Source organism: Corvus hawaiiensis, chromosome 7 (assembly GCF_020740725.1).
Source record: "Corvus hawaiiensis isolate bCorHaw1 chromosome 7, bCorHaw1.pri.cur, whole genome shotgun sequence".
In the NCBI taxonomy this organism is placed as follows: domain Eukaryota; kingdom Metazoa; phylum Chordata; class Aves; order Passeriformes; family Corvidae; genus Corvus; species Corvus hawaiiensis.
In genome coordinates, this window is record NC_063219.1 from 2,455,694 (window position 1) to 2,467,524 (window position 11,831).

Genomic DNA, 11,831 nt, shown 5'->3' on the forward strand with positions numbered 1-11,831 from the left:
TATGATGTTTTTCCCTCTCTTAAAAAAATCTCAGCAACTAAAACAAGCCCGCCTCAGGCTGTGTGCCTTATCTGAGTGTATATATACACACTTAATCCATGCCCTGTAAAAGAGATCATAATTCAAAAGGTGAAACTTGGAGCTCTGACCAACTACATCCTGCAAAAAGCCCTTCTGCTTGAAGGGATTTCCAGCTTCTGTGATTACAGGGAACAAACTACTCTCAAGTATGTAAATAATGTGGATATTTTCCCCTCGAACACAATGCACAGCCTGTAGATCAGTAAACTGTAATGTGAACTGTGATGCTCAGCTTCCAGGAAAGATAACTCAGCTCTTTTTCAGAGTAAAAGATAGCTCAGGGAGCATGAGATGTGTTTTGGCCAACACAGACCTTGCCAGCCTTTGCTTTGGGTTACTCCTGTTTTCTTGTTTTAGAGCATTCCAGGTGATGCCTTGCACAGGGGGATGAAAAAATCTTTCCAAGTCTTGGCCTCAATGTCCTGTGGCAACTTGTGCAGCACAAAAAACTGTTTGGAATGGGCTGGATTTCAACAGTTCAACGAAACTTCCAACTTTTGTGATGGAAAAGCCTGTTACTAATTACAGGGAGAGAGGTGAGGTGGCTTGAAAAGAGCTGGAGTCAGAAGAACAGAGAAGCCAGAAATACTTGCTGCCCACACGGACAGGATGATGTAACGGCAGATGAGCTGAAGAGGAATTATAGGGAATTATTCGTAGTCAAAGAGGAATTGTAAGGAATTATTCATACCCATGAATGAGTGTTGTGTTAGTTGGGAAGATACAGAGGGGAAAAATAGACCTGGGGGTTTGCTGTAAGCAGTTCCTTGGAAACCTGTGGTCATTGTGCACCTGTGGTGAAGAGGAAAAATCGTGTGTCATGGCAAAAGGGAGAGGAGAGCCCAGGAAATGCAGAGCTCTGTGTTGGTGTGCCACACATCCCAGGCCCTGGGGGGATGTTCTTGTTAGGGTTCCCTACTAAAGAAATAAGAAAATACATTTTTTATCTTGCCTACATGTTTTTTTACATGATAGAATATTCCATGACTTTTCTGGCCTGTGAGTAGGGTGAGATGGAAGTTGGGGAGCAGCAGGGCTGGAGTCTGAAATGACCTGTGGGCATCATGGCCCACACCCCAACTGTGCCAGGGTTGCTGCTTCTCCCCTGGGGCACCAGGTCCTGAATCAGCCCTGGCTGTGATTTCCTGACAGGGAGTCTGTCCAAAATGCTGCTTCTTTTTAATCTTTGGGGCTAAGTTGAACAGGCTTAATTCAGCTGTGAAAATTGGGCCACTCTCCTGGCTTGAGCTTTGAATTAAGGGGACGAAAAATCCCTACTTTCTGCTCAATGTGAGCACAGGGATTTGAGGAGAGTTGAATCCATTCTCCATCTCTTTCCAGTCACTAAAGGGTTTGGGTTGGAAGGGACCTTAAAGCTGATCCAGTTCCACATTCTGCCATGGGCAGGGACACCTTCCACTAGCCCAGGTTGCTCCAAGCCCCATCGAACTTGGCCTTGGACACTCCCAGGGATGGGGCAGCCACAGCTTCTCTGGGCACCCTCACAGGGAACAATTTCTTCCCAATATCCCATCTAACCCTGCCCTCTGGCAGTGGAAACCCATTTCCTCTCACCCTGTGCTCTATTATAAGTCCTTCTATGCCTCTATTATAAGTCCTCCAGCTCTCTTGGAGCCCCTGTAGACACTGGAAGGTGCTCTAAGGTCTCCCTGAAGCCGTGGGAGTCCCCCTGGGTGGGCACAGGGATCCAGGCCGCATCATCTTGCTCTCTCCCTTATAAACTTCCCATCGGTTGACGGGGGAGCTTATATAAACATCATCTCCACGTCGTGGCTGTTTTGTATGGAGTTAATGTCCAAAATATCCCAGGAAACAGCACGTATGTGGTCGGTAAGTATTTATTCCTGAGGGGCTTGTCCACAATTTATACCGAGCATATGGAACAACTTGTGCTTGAGATGTTTGCCTTGAGACGTTTGATACATCTGGAGATGCCGAGTTTCTAGCAAGGCGGTAAAAACTTTGGAAGCTAAAAAGCCAAGGGTTTTGCCCGAGTCCATCTAGAAAGAAACTCACTTGAAGCTGGTCTAGGCAATTTTCAGAGTGATGGATTTTGCTGCATGAGAGCTCTGCTGGAGAATTTTTCTTAAAGCAAACATCAGTTCCTCGGCACTGCCAGGTTATTCCCACGCAATCAAATACAAACTAGGAAGAAAGTGAGAGACCTTAATACGGTATTGAAGTTATTTTCAAATGTGAAAAACAAACCAAATTAATCTGGTAAAGCTGCACGAGTGACCAGACGTAACCTCCTGATTAAAATTGGGGTAAAAGGGGTAAAAAAAAAAAGCCTTAGGAAATTACTTTCCTGGGGAAAATAATGTTGTTTTGCCAGTTTGCTTGGCAAGCGGATTTGTTGTTTGTTTGGGGTTTTTTTTTGCTAAGGAAGCCAGCCTGGTTTTACAGAGCCAAAGAAGTTGAGTCTTTTTGTCCCGTAGCTCAGTTTCGGCAAGCAAATGGACTCGGGAGGTTGGTATTGTATATATATATATATACAATATATATATCTCCCAGTTAATGGGAAACCTCTAATGAACTTTTCCCCACATTTAGGCATCCCTTTTGGCAACCAGTACCTGCAGCTCTCACAGTACTAGGATCCTGCTGCAGCCCCTGGGCTGGGGATGTCCCTGGATGTGAAAGATCAACCTGTGCTGGAACAGGAAGAGGTGGGGATGGCTTTGCATGGTTACAGTTGCTGTTTACCACCCTTTCCAACCACTCATGGCAGAAGGAGTGGAAAAATAGTCTTCAGCACTCCATATAAAACCTGGAGCCAGCGGCCTTGCCAGCCTTACAGAGTATCGTCTCTCAAATGGCTCATTCATTCATTCTCCAGCAGGGACACGTGAAAAATCACATCATTTCCCCAAGGTGGAACAGCAGTGCGCTTGTCCCTAAAAAATCCCAGTGTGGCAGCAAGTCACCTGTCACCTACAAGCAAGCTGGAACAGGGATGATCTTTATGGGACTGAGCATCTATGGGAGTAAAGCTCAGGTAGAAGGAGCCTGAGTGCCAGCAAAGCCTGGTGGAGATTTCTGGCTCCCTGAGATCCATAAATAACATTTAGGGGAATGCTGTCCCCTTCCCTCTGGGTTGGCACGTCACCACGCCTAGGGAGGAAGTGCATGCAGAGGATGAGTTCACAGCGGGTGATGGCCTGTCCTAATGCCTTGCTCCCAAACTGTGACCAGGCACTCTGCATTGTCACCCCAAGGGTGTCCCTTTCATCTGAACCTGCTCTGCAAAGCTCATACTCCAGTTTTTGGAGTATGGAGCCTGATCTGCTTCCACGGGGAGTGTTTTATCCTCTTGTGAGCAAGTCCAGCTGTAGGCTGTCTAGTTCAACCCCCTCCAAATACATGGAACCTCCACCATCCTGTCCCTTTGGCAAACTGCTGCTCCCCAGCCCCGTGCCAGGACAAGGCCCTGTATCCAAGATAACTGATGCTGATGCCTCAAGAGACATCCTAGAAACAGAGACTAGACAGGAGTAAAGGATTAAAAGAGGTATTTATTTGAAAGGCCTTCAAAGGTACCCCCTGGGGAACCTGAAGCTATTCTCAAAATGGACCCCAAGATGGACAACAGGTCACAAGTTCTTCACTCTTTTATAGGTTTGGTTCACTTGCAAAGCAGGGTTAATTCTCCAATTAAAGCTTCAGTTTTCCCCTCAGCTTTCCCCCTCCTTAGTGGCTCTTTGATTTATACTTTTGGGCCTAGGACAGTCTGGGTGTCCTTGGAGAGCAGGCCTGGAGAGGCTTTGTTATGTCTGCCAAGCATGAGAGAGCAGAAGTTAACAGGCTACAAGAAACTTCAGAGTCACACACCAAGCAGTACAGAATTTGAAAAATATAAAAGTTAAAACCTAAGGCATCAATGCTCCAGCTCAAAGCCCAGATTTACCCACACGGGATGCATGAAAACAGAGGCAGTGTACCCATGAGCTACTCTTCCTCTGTAGGGATGGGTCCCAAAGCTTGGATTGTCTTGCTCTAATCTGTGTGTAGTTTTTCCTGTTTTATCTGACACTCAGGGGTCTCTGGCCCTCCAAGCTGCAAGGAGAGGGATGGCAAGTGGCCAACAAGCACCATCCACAGACACCAGCTTTTCTTTCACAGTTAATCTGCATTAGGCTCCCTCTCTGCCTTCAGAGCAATCTAACTCTTTCGAAATTTGGGGTTTTGCTATCTGGCATGGCAGGTCTGATTCATCAATCCATCAGACTTACTGTCCTTGAATTAGAAGGACTTGCATCCAGCCTAGCCACCAGTGACCTGTTTTGTGGGGTCTTGTGCCAGCAGCATCTTGCACAGAGGATGGGTCTTCTCTTGCCACCTGCCATCAGCACAGGAGCAGTTTTGGCAGGGAGGTGGTGGCAGACACCATGGATGGATCTTCCCTGCTTTTGTTTTGTTCCCAAGGAAAAGGCAGAGGTATCAGCAACAAGGAGAGGTGTTCGGTGAGCTACTATTCAGGAAAAGAGAAATGCCAGGAAGTCGCCAGCTGTCCCAAAACCACTCCTAATGTGAGCTGGATATGGAGGTAGAGGCTAAGCAAGTTCACCGCCCTCAAACACAAGGCTCCAGGGACGCATTACCCTACCTGGGATGGAAACCCAGAACCACACAAGAAAAGTGCCTCTAACAGAAGCACATCCTTGCCTGTGGCTCCAAGAGGCACTCTGCCTCCTGCTCTGCCTATCCCAAACCTTCCTTGCTGTGCTGATTCCAGGTGAGGTTATCACCAGCCAGAAAATACTCATGCAATTCACTGGGTGAATGTGATCCTTTTTTCATTCTTAGGGAAGCTTTATCCACCTGAAATGCATCATGGAAAAGGCTGCATCCTGCAAAGGTACAGCCCAGGCTGCAGCACTGAGACCCTAGGCAATCCCTCAGCTTTTCCAAATTGCCATTCCCCCCTCAACTTGGGTGCACACACCAGAAGGTGAGCTCTGGCAGGGCACTTAAATGATGCCCAGATCAAAGAGAAGACCTTGCTGTGTCCAGTCTTTGTGTCATGGTGAACCAAGGTGCCACAACACAGAGCATCCCACTCCCTCTTCACCTCCCTCCTAACGGGCATAAAAACACCAGCTGGTGCCCCAGTTCTAGGGAGAGTATTGGGGCAAAGAGCAACCTGCTGTGGAGCTGACACTGAAGGATTTTTGTGGATGCAAAGCCTGAGCTCTGTAATTCGACCTCCCCTTGTGTGCTGCAGCAGAGAGGGTCTGGTGGAGCAGGAGCGTGCGGTGACGCCCAGAGTACCGCATGCACGTCGCTCGTGCTGACAGCAGCATGTTCTCACTGAGTTCTGCATTGATCCACATCCTTCTGCCACTGACATCCTCCTCTCCGTGCCTCAGAGGAGTGCAGGCCTCCTCAGAAAACATCTGGGCATTGAGTTTCACCAGCTTGCTGTTCTGCAAGTGCCTGGATCAAATTAGATACCTGTGGGCTGAATGAAAAGCTGCCGTACAGGAACAAATTTCCCACTGAGACTCAAATCTTGGAGCAGGCAGCAGGGATGTCTGCAGGTCTGATGTGCCTGATGCCTTAACAGTGGGAGTGCAGGAGCAGGGTATGTGGCAGGGGAGTGGCTTTCCCTACGGCATCATCCTGGCAGCTGGATAAGCTTCCTCATGGAATGCAACAAGCTCAGGGATGTTCAGGGACCATCACTGTGTCCAGCATCTCCCAAGGCCTGCTGACTTCTTGTGATGTTTTGGGGGATTTTGGGTTCATTTTGTGGCTTTAAACTGACCTGTGTGGCTATAGAGATATGAGGTCCTGTATCGAGGAGTGCCTCGAAGGCAGTGGCTTCCCCCAGCTGTGTTTGGTGGAGCCCAGGAGCAGATCTATGGCTAAAGGGGGTCAAATTTTCTTTGGGATTTAACAACATGACTTATTTTTACACAAATGACCTGAAACTCCTCATAGAAAAGCCAATTTGGTATTCAGCTAGGATAAGGAATACCAGAGAGAGAGAGAGGAGGAGATTTGGGTTTTTCCCTCTGTTAGAGGCCAGCCCTGGCTGAGCTCCACCACCTGAGTCATGGGACAGCAGTTGTGATTTTCCTTCTCTATCAACAGAAGGGAAAGGCAGGAGAAAACGGCAATTTTAAGCCTTCCATAGAGGGGCTATAAGTGCTCTGAGGTCTATCGGGGTTGTAAGGGCTATAGAGGTTTGAGGGGCTGTGAGGGCTATAGAGGTTTGGAAGGTTGTGCGGTCTGTGAGGCCAAGAGTGATGAGGGGCAGGGTAGCCCCAGGTGCAGCCAGTGAGGGTGACATGGGGCAGGGCAGACGCAGGATTTAAATGAGGGAGAAGATGAGGGGGAAAGAGTGGGAAAGTTGAGGGGGGAAGGGAGATCAAAAAGAGCAGGAAATATGATGGGGAAGGGGCAGGAAAAGGTAGATGAAATGGGCGGGGAAAATGGCTGAAAATGTGAGGTGAAAAAGGGCGGGAAGTGCGAGAGAGGAAAAGGGCGGGAAAAGGGGAGGAATAACGGCAGAAATGGTGAGGGGAAAATGAAAAGAAAAAAGGGTGGGAAAATGAAAGAAAAAAGAGCGGGAGAGATGAGGATAAAAGGGCTAGAAAAGGGAAAGCGAAACAGCCAGCAGCCCCAGCACGGTCAGGACGAAGGCTCGCAAAGCCGAGCTGCCGTGCAGCACCTTCCACCGAAGCTTGGTGTCGCTCCAGCCCTTGGGAATGCAGCAAACCAGGGCGGCTAGAAGGGAAAGAAGTCTGGAAGCAGCCGTGCCGGACCCTCCCCGCTCCCTGTGCTCACCTGCGTTCCCAGGAGGGCGCAGAGGAAGTGGGACAACAGGGCTGGAGCTGGGACACCCGCCTGGGTGCCACCCACGGCCGCTCCGCTCATCCCGTCCGCGCCTTCGGGTTTCTCTTTGGAGAGGGATTCTTTGTCGTTATTTATTTCCCCCGCCAAAAGCAAATAAATAAAAGAGACAGCTCAGTGCGCCCACAAGAAAAAAACCCAACCGAACAAAAAAGCACCCTGGAGACAGTCCCTGCTCCGGAGCGCGGCTGGAAAGGGAAGGGACGAGTGGTGTCACACCCCGGGTCCCAGAGCCCGCCCGGCCCCACCGCAACAGCCCCGGGCAGGGGATCTCAAAGAGAGAGATTTAAAGTTTGTTCTTACCCCCACACACCCCTCCAATGGGCGTATATGGGGTTTTTATATAATACATTGAGTGGAAAGGACTTCGGAACTCATCTCACTCCACCCCCTGCCATGGGTAGGGACCCCTTCCACTATCCCAGGGTGCTCCAAGCCCTGTCCAACCTGGCCTTGGACACTTCCAGGGATGGGGCAGCCACAGCTTCTCTGGGCACCCTATGCCAGGGCCTCCCCACCCTTATCGTAAAAAAACATTTCCCATTGTTTATATCTCTATCGACCTCAACCCTTCAGTTTAAAACCACCACCCTTTGTGCTGAGGGGTGGGGCAGCCCCAGGTGTGGCTGCTGAGGGTGATGAGTGGGGCAGCATGTGGGGGTGCTGGGAAGATCTTTTTCCTTTCTCCTTTTGATTTCATCTTCCCTATCCTTCACCAGTACATCCCAGGTTTCTCTCCAGTTTCTCCCCAATGCATCCCAGTGACCCCAGAACAAAGGCAGGGGGTGGAGGGGAAAGGGGTTTATATGGAGGGCAAAGCCTCCTTTTCCATTGCTGTCTGTATTTAAATTGAGGGGAAGACCCATTCACCTGTGATTTTAAGGTTATCAATTGAAGGAAAACCTGCCTTTTCTGTGTTTTTAGGGGTATCGATTAATTGACCAGGAATCCCCATTTTCCATTTTAAGTGGAAGGGAAAAATCTTTTTTACGCCGTGTGATGGGTTTGAATTGAGGACAACCCTCCCCCCCTCTCCCAATTTTCATTATCTTAAGGTTTAAATTGAGAGGAAATCCCTATTATCCCTCACTTTTTAGGGTTTAAATTGGGGGATATTACCCCCTTTTTCCCATCATTTGGGTATGGGGGCTATGGGGTTGTGAGGGCTGTGGGGACACTAAGGGCTGTAGGGTCAGTGTAGGCTACAGGGTCTATAAGGGCTATCAGTTATATGAGGGATGTGACAGCTCTGGGGTTTGTTAAGGGTTATGGGGTTTCTGTGTGGGTTATGGGATATGTTAGGGATGTGAGGACTGTCGGGTCTTTGAGGTCTGTTTGGGGTATGTGGGCTTTGAGGGCTCTAATGTCTCTCTAGGGTGTGGGGGCTTTGTGGGGCCGTCAGTGCTGTGAGGGCTATGGGATCTGTGAGGTCTGTGATGGCTATGGGGCCTGTGGGGGCTCAGAGGGCTCTGTAATGTTCACATTGGTTAGAAAAAATGTCCTTACAGCTTCCACCCCATAAATGATACTCCGTAAACTTTGTTTTCAAGTTCTCAGTGATAGTTTCCTAATTGCTACAGATGTAAGAGCATCGTTATCCGTGATAATTAAAGTTGAATGGTTATTTTCTCTAAGTGAGGCTGTTGGGGTCATTCCAAATGAGATGTGGTCATGCCATAACATAATTTAGTTGCTGTATTAATAGATGAAACCCATGGCAATCCCTCGTGCGTCACATACAGAAATAGCAATGGCATCGTATGCTCCTTCCCTGTCCTCCTTGTTCTTCTCCAGTGTGATGGTGGTGATAAGGTGTCTTTGTAAAGCTGCCAAGAAACTGAAGGGAGAAGGAACGCCATCCCAGCGAGAGATCTCATGACTTGGAGATGATTGCAGGAGGGTGGGGGAAGAGGCAGAGGCACCCAGGAAATTCCTGGGGTCAGTAGCAACGTGTTTGTTGCAGCTCCTGCTTTTGTTATGCTCCTGTGAATAAGGATCCTGTGACCTCTCTGCCTGTGGCTTTGAAATGGGCTGGAGCTGCTGATGGATGCTCCTGGTGTGACTCCATCTGGCTTTTGGAAACTCCTGTAGCTTATCCAGGTGCTTGGGATGGCCCTGTGTCGATGGGAGCAAAACACCCATCAGTGGTGGTGGAGTGAGAAGCAAAGCTGGAGCTGAAGCCACTGTAAATCAACCGACCTCCCCCAAACATTATTTCAGCACATCTTCCCTCTGCAGTGCTTAAGGCAGCTGTTTGGAAAATTGGGTACTGGAGAAATTATTGGGGTTTTGCCCCTTGGCAGGTGAAAGGAATGAGGGACTTGTGTTTACAAACAAGCTGTGGGCCTGCTGGTAGATAAAACTAGTACTGAGAGATAAAACAATGGGAATTATTCCACTGCTTGATGAATGGAAAGAAAGAGATTTGTCTTTACAAATGAACTATAGGTCTGCTGATAAATGAAATTGGATATTGAGAGATGAAAGGAACAATGGGAAGAGCCACAAATTCCATAAGAATTAAAATAAAGGGAGTATATATTAGAAGGGAGTCTTAGGTATTAGGTGTTTTGGGAAGTCTGTACCTCTCAAGTACCTCAGCCAATGGGGAAAGAGAGAGGGAAATGTGGTCAGGAAATTAGGATAAATAGGATGCTGCGCCCTCCAAAGATTTGAGAGACCCCAGGGGAAATGCCCCATAGCCTCTCCCTTGATTCGAATAAAGTAACAGGACTCCTCTCTCTCCTTTTTGGACATCAACCTCTGGTGTTTGTGGATTCATTTTCCTGACACAGGGACCCCTTCATCAGGAAGAAAATGAGGATGAGGGAGTGAGACTGTTGGGTGGTTTCACTGAGGTGGTGTTTGCTGTCTTCAGAAGCAAACTATCCAGCAAACTGGATGCTATCTTCACCCATCAGTTTTGTTGGACTCTGATTATGGATTTACTTCTAGTTATCAGTTAAAACATTGTGAAATGAATGGCTGGAGAAGGTCCAGGCCACATGTCCAATATATCAGTTCACAGTTGTCTTACAAATGATTACCAAGAACAGCAAAGATAACAGCTCATGTGACTGTTATTTTTAAAAGAGTGGCCCTGCAGCTAGAAGTGCATGTTTCTCTTAAAGATACCCCAGAAACCCATTCTTTTCTCATCTGGCAACAGTGAAAATCAGAAATGGAGCCTGACATCCATCTATGCCTGATTTCCCAGGAGAGGCTTAGCTTATGACACTTCCCTCTCCCATTTTGCCACCAGGTCCCCAATTCAACTGCAATACAGGTCCATTTGAGCCTCCAGCTAATAGGAAACACATAACTTTTCCTTTACATCCCTGCTCCTGATTTCCACCCCACACATGTGTGGTCACTGCAGGGGCTGGTGGACTTAGGCAGACATATAACATCATCTGGCCCTACAGCTTGGAATCATAAAGGATGGAAAAGGCTTCTGAGTCCAGCCATTAACGTGACACTGCCAGCTCTACCACAAAACCATCTCCCCAGGGGCCACATCCACACATTTTTTGAAGACTTCCATGTGGTAGTGTCTGCCTGAGTGGTTCTGGGTGTGTGGGTTTTCTTTTCTTTCGCATGGGTTTGTAAAATTTGGGAGCCTTTATTCGTGGTTTTATGATAGGGGAGGGAGCTGTGGGCCGGCAGGTGTAATTGTCTTCCTTAAGGCAGACAATTGCTGGAAGCTGGTGATGGCTGGGTCTGACCTGCTACAAAATCCAACAAACTGCTTTGAAAGAGGAAAAAAAGAGAAAAGAACTCTATCTTTGCTGTTATACACACCAGTGAGCTGAGGGAGGAGAGTTTTCCTAAAGAGACTCGGTTCTCAGGCAATACTTTGCCAACGGAATACTTTGAATTTATTCCTGCACCCGGGACATTTCCCTTGAGGTGATTTTCGAGCTAAGCCAGCCCTTTTCAGGGGGTTAGTGGCACTGCTGAACACTCTCGTTTTTCACGTTTTCACTGCATAGCAGGCCACATCTTCCTGATTCAACGCAACCTCTTTATCCTTTTGGAGGAGAATGTATTGGGATCTGGGGCGGTTGGAGCTCCTGGCGTGGTTGTAGCGGGAGGCCCTGGAACAGGGTCTCGTTGTGATGTTAATTAGTAGCTATTGACCGCTCCCTGTTCAGATGCAGTGGGGCGCAAGGGCTCTCAAACACGCTTACATAAGGACCTGCCCGACTGATATCTGGCTCCTGCCAATAAACTGATTGCTTTTGTCGGGACCTCTGCTGGACGAGGAGCTGGAAATCAATTTCTGGCTTCCAGAGAAGATCATGCATTCCCGATATCCAGGCTCGAACATTGCATCTGTAGTCATCACCTTTCCTGCACAAAATCCATCTAAATTTGGATTCAAAAAGCTTTTCTGGCTGTGTTCATAGAGTTTAATCTAATCTTTGTTTCAAGTGAGTTACCAGGGTGGATAATTCCCTGTACCCCTGGGTGAGCAGCAGGGATCTTAGTCCCACCAGGCAGAATAGTTTTCCTCGTCGGCCTTGCCGTCTTGCTCCCTGTTTACATTCCTGTCAGGGGGAAAAAAAAATGTGAGTACCATCAACATTTGCTCTGATGAAGATGAGAAATGGGCTTACTTTAATATCCCTAGACACAGAGGGAGTGTTTTACTGAGCAAGAGAACAGCCTTGGTAGTCGGATACATACTGCAGTTTATATCTCTTTGGCTATGTGGTGTGTTTAGCGCTTCTCTTAAAATCCTGTCAAACCATCTTTTCTTGCTCACGGCAAACGAGAGGAGTGCTGCGTCTTAATTAAGCCGTTCGCCACGAGCAAAGCTCAGCTGCCCAAATCGCTGTGAGAGCAATGCAGGACGCCAGTCTCTGCTG